The following is a 17,625-nucleotide window of genomic DNA, read 5'->3' as shown; positions in this document are numbered from 1 at the left end:
TAAATGTTTACATTATGTATTCTTATATTTCATCAATATAGAGAATATAACAATTTATTTTCAAAATTAATTATGTATAAGTAACAATTAAATTTTACTAAAAATAAAAATGTTACTTAAAAAGTTTATGAAACAGGTTAGTCAAATTGAAAAAACAAAAAACTTAATAATTGCATGCAAAACAAGGAGATGAATCATTAAACTCCTTATTATTTTGTTAATAATATGAAAATTACTTCCGAGTAAAGTAGATAGCAATGAAAATAAATTAATTAATAGGATTATTGACCATTATTATTACAATCATGTAAAATTTTTATCTGATATGGATTACTTTTTATTTTGCGCCTAATTAATGTTCTTCACTCTAACTATCAAATGATTTTATTTATACCAGTTAAGTTTGTTAAATATGAACGGATAAAAAAATGTGTGATTGTTTTATTTCTTCTTACCTTTTTATAACATGATCATTATATTAGCCAGAAAATAACTACTGCTGAACAAAGGTCTCAAAGGATAATCGCGATGGTCGGTCTTTCCGTTCCATTGTATAATATGGCAAATATTTCAAATATAAAACTGCCAAATGTAATCCATGATAGTCCATTGGTTAGCTTAAAGGGTGTTAATATACAATTCCAGTTGTAGTTCACGATCATGCTCACGAAAAGTTTACTAGTTCGCGTTAATTATCTCCATTCGTGTCGGATTTGCATCGGATTATGAGAGAGCATTTGTGTTTTGCGCAAACACTTTTACAATTACTAATCTCCTTTGAGAATAGTCCTCTTGGCTGTAATCGCTCACGCGAATCTCATTATACCGGATTATATTGGAACGGATTTAAACGGGTTACGGGCCATCATACGGTGCAATAATACATAATAATTTTCTTATAAATCCAGAGATAAGCCCAGAGTAAAATATCTTAAAAACTCTTCTTGCTGTTCACGCAGACACTTCGGCGAACATGTGTAGTTTATACATATTGTAATTCCTTGTATAGTGTAAAGGTTCTATATATCTGAACTTCTAATTGCATGCATCATATTTTTAATATTGATCGTATGAAGAAACAATGAAAACAAAATAAGTCAAGAGTAGGAACTAAAGTTATAAATGAACTTATTTTATACTTCTTAATGCATCATATAAAGCTTAGCTTAAGCCTTAAGGTTTTTTTTATTTTCTCACTTGCAAAGATTCAACTAGTTCAGCCTAGGCTAAATAAGCTAAACTTATTTATGCCAAACTAGATATTCCTGGGCTATACTAATATACTAGATCCACGTGTTTTTATCTCTTATAAAACACACTTCAGCATAAAAATTAAGGTCATGTAACAGATTTTTTGCATAAAATATTCGGTCGTTCAATTTATTGATTGGGGAACTTGACCTTAAGCTTCACAGCAAAAAATCTGAACAGACCGCGTCGGCATTATCGGTTCATTTATACCTTGCGAAATTTGCTCTCGATGTAGAGAATCTTTTCATCTCAGCGATTAAATTTTTGAAGTGCGAATTTTATTTTTATGAAGTTGTGGTATATTTTTTATATTTCTGGCGAGAAAAATAGTTCCAAAATTAAATTGGATGCGAAATGGGTGCGAATGGGTATCTTAGTTGTATTAAAGATTCTGTTTACATATATAATATATATTAAAATCAAATACATTAATTATATACCATTTCATGTTTTACGTATGTTTTAAGTTATTATTTAGAGCGCAAATGTGATCCGTGGTCTATACTTCTTTATACGGCATTGTAGGATTTGAGATTTTCACACACTGTTTCTAGTGCACTCCATTAGTGCATCGCTTACACAACACTAACCGTACACGTTGATGAAACGTTCATAGCAATATGCACTGTAAGATAAGGGTGTAACGGTAATTTTAGAGTATCCTGTCTTAAGGTAATGTTATGGATCACAGATTTATAAGCGGTTGATGGTGTTGTCAAAGGAACGTAATCACATTTTCAAGTGAGTTTTAGCAAAGTTTTAGCTTTGGAAATTTGTTGTTGTTTCTCCGAGCTATCGTATGGGGTAATGCATCCACACTAAATATAAATCACAGTACCAAGTATGAGCGATTGCATTCTCATAACAATATCTACCATTATTGAAGTAGGACGAAATTTTGAGAAATATAGATATATTTATAATTGATTTATACACTTACAACGCGAATGCAGAAAAACATATAACTAAAGAAATGGAAAATTCAAAATTACTTTATACAATACAGTTAATACGATGCCTTCTTTGATTTTCGATTAAAGTATGTGACGACAGTAACCTGCCATAACTTATTATCTTAAAACAAGTAGGTACTTTATTAACTTTAATGGTTTTTGATCGGACGTGCAGTTGATTCTGCTTCTATTATTATTTTCTGTGTCTATATATTTTGCCTGTAATTACACTCGTTCACAACAATACTAAAATGTTGCTGTTTGGCGATAGAATATATGATGAGTGGGTGGTATCTACCCAGACAGGCTTGCACAAAATCTTACCAACATCTAAATGAATGTTCGAATATAATGCTAATAATCGAAATAGATTATTTTCAAAAGAATAGTACAAGCGAACCAGGCGCTGCTCTATTGATATTACGCTGGTCGTTTAAACTAAATTTACACATTGTTTTCCGTCATAATGGGCTCTCAAACATATTGGATGTGTATTAAAGTGTACTTACTGCGACACTTGGTAATTAATGTGGCTATAACGGCTGATATTATGTCATGTTGACATCTCATTCATTCAATAACGGAAAGGATACGACGTAGATGTTTTAATTATATATTTTTTACTTTAGAGTTGATGTTCCTATTTCAAATTATTTGAAGCAGCGGATCTTACATTTGATATTTTGATGGAAGGGATAATTACAATTGTTTCTAAAATATTGGCCGCCGAGCCTTTTTTGATTTAATAAGCAATTGTTCGCAAATATAAACCTATTATGAAAAAAAAAAATATAACTTAAATCGTATAACTGCTTTAAAGTGTGACGTTTTTATATTTTATTATGTTTTGTTATAATATAATATAATAATTATAAGAAAAATAATAATGTATTTATTTTACTCTATATTTATTAATTAGTTTTCCTTAAACATAAAATATTACAATAACCAGCAATCTCTATGTTTCACATCAGACGGGCGTCCCGTGACGGCCACATTTGTATAAATGTTTGTTACAGTAAATTTAGAATTATCATTACTTCCCTTAAAAATTACAGCAATATTTGTCAATGTTAACATATTTAGGTAATAGATAGGTACGACTAAAATCATATTTAAGCCTTATTAACCACAAGTTTAATTATATTTCAAATGTAATGAATGAAATTATTACAGTTAGTGATTTAATATTAGTAATTTGATTTTACGGCTTATGAACTATGCGTCGAGGGCTGAGGATTTTTGATAAACATGTTGTAATATGATATATTTACGTATTTTTATTTAATTATTAGTTAGTAGTAAAGCATGTAATAAAATGTGTAAATATTATAAATTTTCGACATTTATCAATTCGTTATAACATAACAAAGGAATCATCCAGAATTATCTATTATTCTTTAATATAACAAGTATATTCCTTATTTGCGATTTTAAAAAGAAATACTTTAATCAAATTAATTAACATAAAGCATTTTTTAAGCAAATGCCGAGATGGCCTAGTGGTTAGAACGCATGAATCTTAACCGATGATCGTGGGTTCAAGCCCGGGCAAAAACCACTGAATTTTCATGTGCTTAATTTGTGTTTATAATTCATCTCGTGCTTGACGGTGAAGGAAAACATCGTGAGGTTGCATTTGTCTAATATCATTGAAATTCTGCTACATGTGTATTCTGCCAACCCGCATTGGAGCAGCGTGGTGGAATAAGCTCCAAACCTTCTCCTTAAAAGGGAGAGGAGGCCTTAGCCCAGCAGTGGGACATTAACAGGCTGTTACTGTTCTGTTATTTTTTAAGCTTTATATTTTTTTATTTATCTATATTTTATTACGTTATTGATATTTTTATTTTAAGGCCCCTGATTACCAAACAGGTTTAATATTTTTGCTTTTAATATTTTGTATGTAAAATATTTAGGCAAAAATTTTTACAATCTGTGAAATGTGTCCGTCAGACGTTTAAATTTTCATGAAAAATTTAACAGCGGCCGTAGAATAACTGAAAAATGTCCACCTTCTCGTTATGTAAACTAGACGCCTCTGATAATAGCGTCATCAAACGTGATGTTACATGAACTTCGTTGCATATTGCATGTGCATGAGCGTGCATTTTTTACAATCGTAATTCAAAAAAAATACATTTAAAAAATTTCCGTACTGAAATAACTCAGAAATTTTAAAATAATGAATATTGAAATAAGAGAAAGTATATATGGTTTAAGCTATTTATTTCAAATATCAATAGTAAAAACTAGTCCTCTTAAAATTAATTTCAGATAAATTTAAAATAAAAAATACAAGATTATCAAACAACATAAGAACTAAAATTATTACATCTCGGTATTACGGGCTGTAAGTCATAACGCACAAAAAGTGTTGCCATAGAAACTCGTAATGGCTATCATTCAGATAATGGATAAATGTCAGACAAGTAACAAATTGCCACATACAAAGATAAAACAGCAAAATTCTTGTTTTATTGTTGTAAGTATATGAACCAACTATTAGATAAATTGAAATGACAAAAAAGACGATTTTTGCTTTTCATAAAACAAGACCAATTGGGCAGAAAACGATAAAAACGTGGATTTCAATCAAAGTTCACGGGTTCGAAATTGGATAACATCGATTTTTTTATGAAAAATGGTACGCGGACGGGCAAATACGACGGACCTACTGCCTGATGGAAAGCGATCATGACCGCCCATAGACATTAGAGTCGATAACCATTCCTTACATCGCTAATGCGACAGCAATTTTGGAAACTAAGAGAGAAAATATGTAAGTATGTACAAATGTAAGCAAGTACACAACAATGTATGTGAAAAATGAACACTGTATATTTACATATAACAATATGATCGTATTGTGGCTAACTTAATAGAACATCGCAGATTTTGGCATCATCGGTTAAAAAGTTGTTGTTTTCTGTAAGTAAATAGTATGTTTAATAGCAGCCCGAAGCACAATTGAAATATAGAGTATATTTCAAGATTGGCATTTTATGATAGTGGTATAAAAGCACTTTTTGACACTTATAATATTATATATAAAAAGTTTCAGAATGAAACTTTATGTTCGTGCAAAGTCGGAGTCGCTAAGCTTAACTAGTATTCTATATATCAAATTGGATTTGTTTAAATCCTTTTTCTGAAACGGTTATCGCAGGCATTGCACGCATTTATATAATCTCCCGTATAAGGAGTCGAGGGTTCATAAAGGGGTGCGAAATTCGCTCATTTTCTTCGCCAAAATGATGTAACAAATTATTCAATAGTCATAATGATTTGTCATCCTTGTTGGTTTAGTGGTCCCGATGATCCCGATTGGGTTACTAAAAAGTGAAGTTTCATGAATTATTATTGTTAGGTAAAGTAAGGGAAAATCCTTGAGTTAGGCCGACATGGCTCAAAGTCCTCCAGAAAGACTTTAATTTATTAAAAACCTTCAAAGACGTATTTAGAATTTTTGAGTTTTGGTTATAATATAAAAAAAATATGACTCCGCACAGGGACTTAAGTTATCCATTTATAACTGTAATCTCATATAATAACCAATATCCAATACCAATAGGTTGTAGTGTGTTGCGTAATAAGTTGAAAAAATATTAACTCATACTTAAGCCACATAAATCAATCAAATTGTTTAAAGACCACATTAGAATTACAAAGTTTATATAAGAAAAAAAAATGTAACGTTATAAATAAACTTTTGTTTTTTTTTTCTTAAATAATTTGCGAATATATATTTCATGAGGTCTTTAGGTGCAGATATACAGTACTGTGGTATGTATACGTTGAAAAACAAACAAATTTAGTTGTTTTGTACAACACATTGAGTGAAAATCAAATTGCCATCTAAGTTACAAGGTGGCTTAAAATATAGAACATCACGTAACCTGCCAAATGTCAACTGTCTGCGGTTAGACGAAGGTCTGACAAACTAATATCTCGAACAAACCCAAGGTCCGCAAGGCTTACACTCCGCATACTTCGATTAAAATATAACATAATTTAAGTGTTGTGCGAGCTGGTAGTGGCAAAAAAATAAGTAGGTTGTTTTTTACAAGTTTATTGTCAATAACACTTAGACTTATATGACTGTGGCTAAGATTGTTATCATGTTATATGTAACCTTGCAATTGAAGATCTTGCGTTTGTGTAATGTACTTCAGAAAAGGATTTTAATACATATGCAGAGATACAGCTCTCATGACCTCTGTAGCAATATGGATTAGATGACCTACTTTTCCCCTGCTTTATCGTTAATAATCTGGGGGAAATATTTGTTGCTACCTAGTTAAGTGGTTTACAATATCTAACAATACTGGAGTAGGTACATTAAAATTAGTTTTTCATGACATTGCTTTTAATTGTAACTAAATAATGTAAACGATATTTTTTTGCCTAGACGATGGATAGTTTTTGGATAATAAATAAGTATAATAAGTATTATGATTTCATTTTCAATTATCCAAATTCATACGCACTATATAATGTAATTTCGTAAAGAAATATAATAATTTTCTTAGCGGCTAAAACACTAATTAAATAATTATTTTTGTTGGTACGGTCAAAGAAAGTATGTCAGATTTCATTAGAAAACTAATCAATAAATAAATTTAACCAGTGGTAGGTGGAAGAGATTTGTGCAGGTCCGTCTGGGTGCTTATTATCCCCTCACCAATAATTCTACTGCCCCATTTAAAGTGTAATTGGCACAATAGATATAAGAGTAAGAAGCGTATTATACTTCAAACAGTCTATTGGGAAAGTGATCACCTACCATAAAATTGCCCACTTGTTCATCTAACTTCTAAAAATAAAATGTACTAATGAAATAAACACTGGTACAAAATGAAGTTGACCTATATACTAACATAAGGCAAGTCGGCGTTTTGTACAAACCGACTTGACTTAAATATTTATCACCTGGTCTGTATTTTTTTCAGAGCACGAAGAAGTTAACAAGGTCATCGTTTTCCGTAACGCTTTAGTATGACCCTTCGTCTAGAACTAGGTCACCTTTTTTGTTTTTACCACCTTAACACATAGTCAGATCTCTAAATGTAGTTTAAGTTAATTCTAAAAAATATCCTTATAGTTTCACTGGTAGGTACCACCCACTCATCAGACATTCTACCGCAAAATAGCAGTACTTGGTATTGTTGTGTTCCGGTTTAAAGGGTGAGTGAGCTAGTGTAATTACAGGCACAAGGGACATAATATCTTAGTTCCCAAGGTTGGTGGCGCGTTGGTGATGTAAGCTGTAAGCTGGATGGTTAACATTTCTTACAATGCCAATGTCTATGGTCGTTGGTGACCACTTATTATCAGCTTGCTCATATGCTCGTCCGCATCTATTCTATAAAAAAAGTTTAGTTATCAGTTGTTCATGAAATTTTAATTTAAAACTTTTACCAAAAAATGTTTTAGATACAAATAGCTTTGTCTCTCTCACACTATTCACTTGAGCTAAATTATAAGAAAGATTGCTGCAAGTAAAGTAAAGTAACAGCCTGTAAATGTCCCACTGCTGAGTTAAAGCCTTCGTTTCTTTTGTTGAGAAGGTAGGAGCTTATTCTACCACGCTGCTTGAATGTGGATTGGTAAATACACATGTGGCATATTTTTATTCGATACGTGCAGTATTCCTGAGAATAAATTTCTGCGATGTTTTCCTGAATTTAAATCCGCTATTATTGGCTAAGACTTCACGTGTCTAACATCCTTCAAATAATTCTCACATCAAAATACTTATATATTATACTAGCTGACCCATGCCCACTTCGTTGGGCGGTAAACATTTTTACTTGTGATCGATTGGCCGAACATTAATATAATTGTCTCGCGTATTTTATATTTTAAATTATCTCTTAAAGTATGCCACCAAAAAACAAATTGTAAAAAATGAATTTTATCTAAATATAATGTCCTTGGTAATAAAGCAATTTATTTTTAAATAGATTGACGTGTATGAAAAAACCGTCTAATAGAAATGTCACTCGATAGATTACGACACGGTCACGGTTCCATACCATACATATTATCTCTTTAACCATTCGTCCAATTATATGCAGTAAAAGGGAAAAGTCTTTTGTTAAGCACTTGAGACGATAGGTTTACTTGTTTTGATAATAATTCATAATTGTGGATAATATGACCAATAAACATAAAAGATAGACATATGCTCTCGCTGAATTTTTGTAGGCATTATCAAGCTCTACAACTTCTCTAGAAATCAATCATATATGTCTCGTTGTTAAGGCAGCGTTCGTAAGAAACGTTTTCGTTCGACCGTTTTTTCTCCGACTTACTTTGCAAATCCGACTATCACGAAGTCTTTTCATTTTTCGGGTTAATAATGTGGCTTTCTATTGGTGAAAGAATTTTCAAAATCGTTTCAGTAGATCCAGAGATAACCCCCTACAACCTCACAAACTTTACCTCTTAATGATATTGTAGATAACAGATTTGTAATTATTTAAGGACTCAAAACTACAATTACAAGAAGTAATTATCTCTTATTAGTTAAATATTTGATAGCCAATAGTTTTTTTGCCAAAGGGAGATTAGTATTACTAATATATATATAATATACTATTACTAACTTATAACTTCTTAAAGTTGACTTTTTAAAAGAAATATTTCACGCTGTTTTAAGATTATTGTTTATAGGGTACTAAGTATATATTCGATTACTAAGGATTACAAGGATTACAGCAAATTAGAGCTAACAACATGCGGATGAAGATACAAGATTTTTGTAATCATCTTTCAACTTTAGTAATATTGCCGCATTTACAATCTTAAGTCGACTTATTAAAGAGGGACTTAGGGACTATTGAAGATCGAATAAAGATTAAAATCTATCTCCATAGCCATCATCATCATAGTAAATTTATTTGTAGCTCTTGGACTTCTAAATAATTGTTCACGAGAAAACCTCTTAGAAAAGTAAATTGCTAAAGTAAAATGTGATATTATTCACAAAGTCAGTAATTAATGGTGAGCAAAAATGATAAAAAGAGCACATAAAACGAATACAGTGAAGGAAGTTACTCATTCCTTTTAACACCACGAAAATATAATAGAAACAAAAATCCAAGCGAGAAGTTACTTTTGTAAAAATGTTCATTCATAAATTTTATAACAGCCATAATGAGATAAACGCGAGCCCCAGATTTGTAGATCACGCTCAGATTTTAGACAGCATGGTATTTTCTGGAAGAAGAGGGTAATTTAAATAATTTGCCAACCGCCTTTCCTTTGGAGTTCGAATGCCACGTCCTTAACAATACTAAATATGAGGCTATTTAAGTTAAACTTTTGTGGGAAATGTTGACTAGCGTTGCTTTCCTTCACTGTTAATGAGTTTTATGTGACGTTTTATGCTATGTTATTAATCCGTACTTAATAACTAATTCTATAAATATTTACTTTCATTCTAATTTAAATCTTTAAAAAAAAAGTATTAAAATATCGCTTTATTTATAAAATTATTTATAATAATTTTTACATTATATAATTTTAGCGTTTTTAGTTAGGTGTGAGTTGGCGTTATTATATAACAGAACTTTTTTCTCTTCAGTTGTCGTCGTCGGCGGCGCATTTACTATGTAAGGTATGATTAATGTAATTCTGTTTTCGGGGACCACTTACAATCAGCTGTCCCAATTTATTCATCTTCCTTTCTGCTATTTTCCGTTCTTTATACTATTATTTTTTTGTGTGCCGTACATCGCGGCAACAATCATAAATAGTTTAATTATGTACTTTAACATAGTTAAAGATAAATTGATACTAACAATGTAGATAAGAAAATTGACATTTTTCGGTGCATTTTTGTATGAATTTTTGTTATCTGAAATAAACGTATTATTATTATTATTATTAGAGAGCTACTTAGAAGTGCTACAAAAAACATTAATTCTCACAACATGCAAAATGATAAAATATTTACTTTTAAAATAAAACAAACATACAAAATGAACATTTACCTCAATATAAGAATTAATAATAATACTAAGTAGGGTCTGACATTAATAATCCTTGCCACAAATGTTCATAATGAAGTCATACAACAATTTCTCATAAAGCGAGATCGGCGAGTCTGAACCGGGATTAAAATTAAACTCTTTCGGCTGTAACTCGTTTGTCCCTACTGAATATTTTAAACCTATTTGCTAACACGGCCCGACGTGGATTTAAAAGCGAGACTGCATGCGAATTTTTAATGGATTGCGAAATTAAAACGATATCCAAATATTTCTATAATACCATTGCATAGTGTTATAATATTTTTTACCATATTTTATAGCGATTAATTTTTTGATAGCTGCCATAAATTGGTGTCTAATCTTGCCGTTTAATGATAAAAAAATGAAAGCCTTCTTAGTATGAATTAAGTTTTTGAATTGAATTGTCTGTCTTATTTTAGAAGTGGCTAAAATATCAATTAATATTTATTTTTAATATAATTCAAAGTTTAATTAAATTAAATTCGAAAATGGATTAAATTAAATTCGAATACAAACTATTTGTGTTCATCATTTCAATATATTAAAAATAAATCGGCATCAGTCTTTTTCTACTTAGCTTAATATTTCGCCTTCATAACAAATTCAATTATCATAAGCTCAAGGCGAATTTTTAATGATACAATGAGCTTTAGCGTCTGGACTTGGGACTCGAATTAGGCCAGAACTAAATTTAATATAGAGTTGGCAAGGATAAATGTCGCGAATATTTTTCTTGCGAAATTCAAAGCTTTATGAAATATCAAAGTAATCTCAACAGTCACTGTACGGTATAAGAGTAATTTTCTAGCTATATATACTTACCCTACCCTAAGTTTCAATATCTTTAAAACCGATAGTAAGTTCTCTAATGTGCCATTCGAGGGTCTAAAGTCAAGAAACCCGACTAAAATTGATTTACAATTTTAATTCCTCCCACTTTTATAAATAATAAGCAAAAATCGAAAGTAAGTAGTTATAAAATGTGATCATTTAACAGATAATTTGACATCAGAAAAGCGGCTGTATTTTAAGCGGCGAAATTTCTTAGTTTGATTTATCACCAAGTCAAATATAAAAGAGTCAAATTAATTGTTATCTTTTGCGGATGGTATTATAAATGATAACATATGTTAAAATATTCATAATACAACGTAAGATAAATTTAATTTCGTCATATGTCAATATTTCGGAAGGGTTTCTCTTACAGCTTAAGTTTCAGGGTACTTTTAGGATTTAGGGAAGAGCCATATGAATTTCAGCCAAGAGGCTCCACTAACAAAAATAAGATTGTATTTTCTTTAAATAAAAAGTTTTTAAAATAAAAATCTTATTATTATATATTTATAAATAAAATATATTTTTTAGGCTCAATTATTCGAGCCCTCTGCTTTTCCGTTGCCAAAGCACATCAAAACTTTAATTTTAATTTATATGAAGTCGATTTACTAAACAGCTATAAAAATATTCATAATAAGCTGAATTTTAATCAAGTTAGTTACGTTAAATTAAGTTAAAACAATGGTTATTTTAAATTGCGTTTCTCGGAAACGCACTTAAAAATATATAGTATACCCAATATCAATATAGATATATCTGTAACCGTACTTCAGAAACTAGTCATAAGTAATACAATTTGTATATCCGTTTCGACGGACAAAGGTTTTAAGCAAATTCAATTTGTGACATTTCGTTTTACGTATATGAAATGGGATATCAGTCAAGTTTGATCAGCCTAACCTAAAACCTGGCGATAGTAACATAAATTCCAAGTCGTTTTCTAAATATCGTCCTGCGACGCTCCCAACCATAGCTATGACTACTATTATATTAATTTCGTAATTTGATACCAAAAGGGTCGCCATATGTTTAGTGACTGTTTACTTAAGCTCTTGAATTATCTCTTTCTGTCATTATTGATTTAACAATCGAAAGAAGAAGACACAGCATTTTTTAACTAGTCATGCCGTAAATAATGTTTATAAGTAAAGCTGTTATTGACGATTCAATATTGCTTGTAACTAAAATGTAGCCTAGTTATGTAGCTATTATATTTTGATAGTGTTTGATGATAAAAATCGGACAAATTTTGGAATGGAAGCTTCCACTCGAGAAAAACCAGAGAGAAAAACGTTGCAAGAAGTTTTTCACATATTGTATTTTTTTAGCCGAGATGGCCCTGTGGTAAGAACGCGTGAATCTTAACCGATGATCGTGGGTTCAAACCCGGGCAAGCACCACTGAATTTTCATGTGCTTAATTTGTGATTATAATTCATTTCGTGCTTTACGGTGAAGGAAAACATCGTGAGGAAACCTGCATGTGTCTAATTTCACTGAAATTCTGCCACATGTGAATTCTACCAACCCGCATTGGAGCAGCGTGGTGGAATAAGCTCCAAACCTTCTCCTCAAAAAGAGGAGAGGAGGCCTTTAGCCCAGCAGTGGGACATTCACAGGCTGTTACGGTATTTTTTTACTTTGTATCGCAATAACTAACTAGCTGTTGCATAGTGAAAAAAAATATCTTAAAAAACCATCGTAATAAAATAAATGGGTGTTTATTGGCTTGCTCTTCATTCACGCAGCAATAGAGCGACATTTTGTGATTAGATTATGGTTTTAAGACTGAAGAATTATTAATTCTATTAAACGCTTCAATATAACACTTGTTTAACTCACAAATTTTAATGTTAATATATAAAACGAAGCAGACATCGCCTAGTGTTTACGACGTCAGTTCATTATTTGTGTTTGAAATTGGAATCAAAGCGGAGCTTGGAATCAAGCGAAAATACATTTATGATATATGTACGGGATGTATTAAAATTTTAAGCGATATGCGCTAGTAGAACATACAATTATTATTTAAGTATTTATATTATATATTGCCCATGTTCTATGCCTGTCTTGATTTGTCAAAAACCATGACACTTTTAACGGGTTTATTGGATGAAATAAAGGTTTGACGAGGCGCAGTTATAATAACCCCACTTATATTATTATAATATGCAATATTCTTTAGTGTTACTATTAAACGAAGTTTTATTTTAAGGATATTTACTTTTGTATTTGCCGGGTTTAATCTAATTAAATTTAAGCCGGGTTCTATATTTTGAAATAATTATCTCTGTTTATTAATTTCAACCATATTGTTTATCTTTCTTAAATTTTAACTTAAATACCTATCAATCAATCTGCCATCGATAGCTTTTGGTGAAGTAGGTATTGTACGGTAATAGCTTATTATATTTTTTCGAAAAAAAGGCCCCAAAAAGACAAGGGATTGAGGCATTATGTCAGTTTGTTATCTAGCGTGAAATCCATGTCGTATTCATGTTAGAATAAAAAACGGATGAAAGTTTAAGGAAGTGTAATTTTTATGTGATATTTTTGATAATAGAAAAGTATTTTTTTTTGTGAAAAATACTCCTTATTAAGACCTTCCGTAAAGTCAGCAAAATTTCAAATTTAACCTGCGCGTCCATTACGTTGGTCCTCGACGCGCGATCTCATTTCCATGCTCTTTCTATATACACGTACAACCACCGACGATGATTGTATTTAATTATTTTTTTGCGTTGTAAATTTTTTTTCCGTAGTTCTTTCACCTCTACAGTACCGCAGCAACTGATATAAGAAACAAAGACATTTGTGTTTAAAATATAGAAAGAAGATGTAGTAGCTAAACTTGTAAACCTTTTTATCCTTATAAAATAAAACGAAAGGTTTTTACAAAAAATCCCTAGTGACAGCGCTAGATTATTTGTAAATATAATTAATTATCCAGTTTTTGGCTTAATAACCAAGTAATATTATTATATTTATAAATCAGAAAAATGTAAATTTTGAGGACATTACGTGATTTTTTCCTATCGAGAAAATTCTATGCATTTATGTTTTTGAACTCTCCAAATTCCATTTTTTATATAAACTATATGTATATACATGTGTATATATATGTACAGGTATTTTCATGTGCAAGTAGATCGAGATAATGAAATAGTATATCCCTTATAAGTGAATAGTTAAATAATGCAATATTTACTTTTAATCGGACATATTACATCCAGTGTACCTCCAGTCCAGTTTCAAATTGCTAAAGTTATTAAGCTCGGGGTCTCGTGTTTTCATAGTTTAGATACTCGCAATAAGCTAATGAGATAAGACACGAGTTTGCGCTACTCTGTTGTCAGTGAACGAAGAGGAATTTATATTATGTATACTTTTAATGGAGGTTTTATTATTTGTTTAATTAAAAGATTACCTACACGTAAGTTATATTTGGTAATTTATAAAAGCTGATAAGTTAATAATAATTAATCACAATGAATGATTAATCAGAAAAACTTAAAATAACACAACATTCGTATTTTTATTCCTATATTATTTTACAAAGCTGTTTAAGCGTGATAATCTTTTATTTATCGGGAAAGATTATTATGAGGACTATTTAATATAAATGTAACCGCACAGCTCAGCCAATAAGCCAGATTTAAAAAATATATTTATTCACTCATTCTATATATAAAAATGTAGTAATATTGTTTTAGAATATTTTTCTGCTTGTAAAAAAATAACGTTATGATTTCAAATTTAAACTTTGTCTATATCAATACTTTAAAAAATATACTTGTGAATAGTAAAAAAAAATTAAAAAGCATACGCTTGTGCCTCCTGTGAGGATTGAACTCACGGCCCCTGGTTTACAAGACCAGTGCTCTGCCACTGAGCTAAAGAGGCTTATAACGTTACTCGATATATTGAAAGTCAAATTAAAATTCTTGAATAATTTCGCAAAATACTACCTTTTATATACATATGTATGTATAGTACCACATGGTTATTATAGTTATAGTAATTTACCTGAATCAGCTTAAATGCGGAACATAGCAATACAAAAATATTGGGTTGGTGGTAGCATAAACTTGTGTTTTTTTTTGAAGTTGCCGGGTGGTACCTAGTCAACTTTAAATATACGTATGATGTATAGTTGAATCAAGTGTATTATTTTTAAGAATATATAAAATTCACATTGAAATTATCTTTTTTTTTAAATTATATTTAAAAAAAAAACAATAATTTTACCTCACCCTAACGTCAGCCATACTACCGCTAAGCACTAATGATTTGCACTGGAGTGCTAAACTGGGTAGTTTGAGTAATTACCTTTGTGCTTGACAAAGGACGTTACGTCTCGGAATGGTTGATTACACATTCGTAATTTATATAAAATTAATTTTTCGTTTACTTCTTGTTTTTATTCGTATATATAATTGAAGTATTATAACTCAATCACATTGTTTAATGATAAAAAAAAGTTGATTTAAGAAAACTGTAACTTCGGCGAATGTCAGTAAATTGTAGTTAATAAAAATTTTTTACTAGCTGTTATAATACCTTTCAATTTTACAAGCGTTAAATTTGTATTGGAATAATAAATAAATAAAAAATAAAATACCTTAGAATACGTTCTAATAATTTATTTATTTATTTATTTAATAAGAACACTAACAGTATACATATTAAATGGTGGCATACATAACATTCACAGAGAAAAAATCAACTTCTGATATGTATATCAATTATAAGTGTACACAACATTCACAATTCAAGTATCGCGTCAACATAAAATACATTAAAAAATAATTATTATTGACCTATGCTTTCTTCATTAACACAATATGAAAAAAAAATCCAAAAAAAAAAAAAAATTAAATAATAATGGACTCGCCGACAAAAAATTATCCATGAGCTTTTTTTTTAAAGTAATGAAGCTGTCATGAAAGATTATTATTATCTTATAATGTAATTATTTTCATTATTATTTTTACCCGTTTTGAAAATTACTCGGATATACATACAAACGGACAGATAGTTAAAAATAAAAACAATGTGTTCCCAGCCGGAATAAATTTCTAATTAATTATCTTATAAGAATTTATACTACAAGTTCAAATATAAATTTTTATTTTAATTTATAAGACAACACCTTTAAAAACAGGGTTTATCATTTTACAGATATAATATTTTATACCTTTTTTTTTAAATGATTTTGAGTACTTTATTCATTCATAATAGAGGAAACCGAATAGAAGCGTTCTTATTGGTTAGACAAGCGATTACAGCGCCACGTGCATTGAACTATTCGCTTGTCATCGATATCTGAACCGACCGGTCGATATTTTACGCGCTCTCATATAACACTGTAATTTTTCAGGATTATCAGTGATTTCTATCATCATATAGTATGTAAGTGTGGACGACCCTCCCTGGTTCCTTCAGGCAACTGGAAACCTATGGAAGACTTATAAATAGGAGGACCGAAGACACATATTGGGTCCATTCTACGTAAGCTAGTTGTGCTGTTGGAGATAGATGCTTAGGCTCAATTCTTTATCGTGTCACAATGGTTGTTTCTTTTTTGCTAACTTGCAAATATTAACTTTAAAATGTAGTTATTTTAAAAGTACAGACAAAAATTTCAAAATTATTTATTTTTATATAATGTACAGGTATTTTAGAAACATTCATGAAACAAACTAGCGTACTGTACTTAGAATGCCATCACTGTTGTGCGTACATACTCGTAGCTATGACGAGCTCGTCAGTCACAAATACCAGTTCAATGCTCTCGGTTGTAGTACTGGCGTACTAGGGATATGAGATTTTCTATTGTGAATACATTGCTTATTTCAGAAATTTACACACGTATATATATTTTTTTAATATTCTAATGATGATTTCATTTGCAATGAAATAATATCTATAATTTAGAATAAAATCAATAGCAAATTATTATTGGTACTTTATAAGGCATTAGGATGTTGTAATTACTAATATTAATTAAAGTTGCATTGCATTGATTATATACAAATGTGAAACTGAGGTCGTTTGTTTGTCAAGCCACGCCTTTAACTAAATCGAGCGTCGGAAAAGTTAACCCAAATGGACTAGTTTTAATCAAAACCTACAATTGTAAGCAAATCATCGTAAGCGAAGCCACAACACTTCGCATATATATAAAATCAGTCTGTCAAAAAGTCAGTCTGTAAAAATCTTACTGTTAAGCTAAGGTGGAGATGTATGACTTTCATCTGATATATACTTATACGTCTTCTTACGATGCTTTCCTTTAACACGAGATAAATAATTACGAATACATATTATTACCGACATGAAAATTCACGGGTTTCATCGTTTAAGATTTATGTGTTCTAACCATTGACCCAACTTACCTCTAGAAGAAAATAATATATAATTTTAAATAATATCTATTATTTAAAAAAAAAAACAAATGAGAAAGAAAACTTTTCATAATTAAAAGAAAATAAGAAAATTAACAACAATATTGACATTCTGTGTGTAGTCAAGTGTATCAGAGAAGCAATAAGTTGGAATTAG

General features: G+C 30.2%; 1 protein-coding gene and 1 non-coding gene across 2 annotated transcripts in view; one reads left to right on the top strand and one right to left on the bottom strand.

Moving 5' to 3' along the window:
• The window catches only part of LOC126774192 (sphingosine kinase 1-like), a 311,061-nt gene that overhangs the window by 27,295 nt on the left and 266,141 nt on the right, over positions 1-17,625 (top strand). The gene's annotated exons all lie outside the window — the stretch shown is intronic.
• On the bottom strand, positions 14,893-14,964 carry Trnat-ugu (transfer RNA threonine (anticodon UGU)). Its single transcript has one exon. It is a non-coding gene; the product is annotated as a tRNA-Thr (tRNA).

Source organism: Nymphalis io, chromosome 16 (genome assembly GCF_905147045.1).
Source record: "Nymphalis io chromosome 16, ilAglIoxx1.1, whole genome shotgun sequence".
Classification (NCBI taxonomy): Eukaryota; Metazoa; Arthropoda; class Insecta; order Lepidoptera; family Nymphalidae; genus Nymphalis; species Nymphalis io.
Note: the sequence above shows the minus strand (reverse complement) of the source record. Positions and strands in the feature narration are given on the sequence as shown.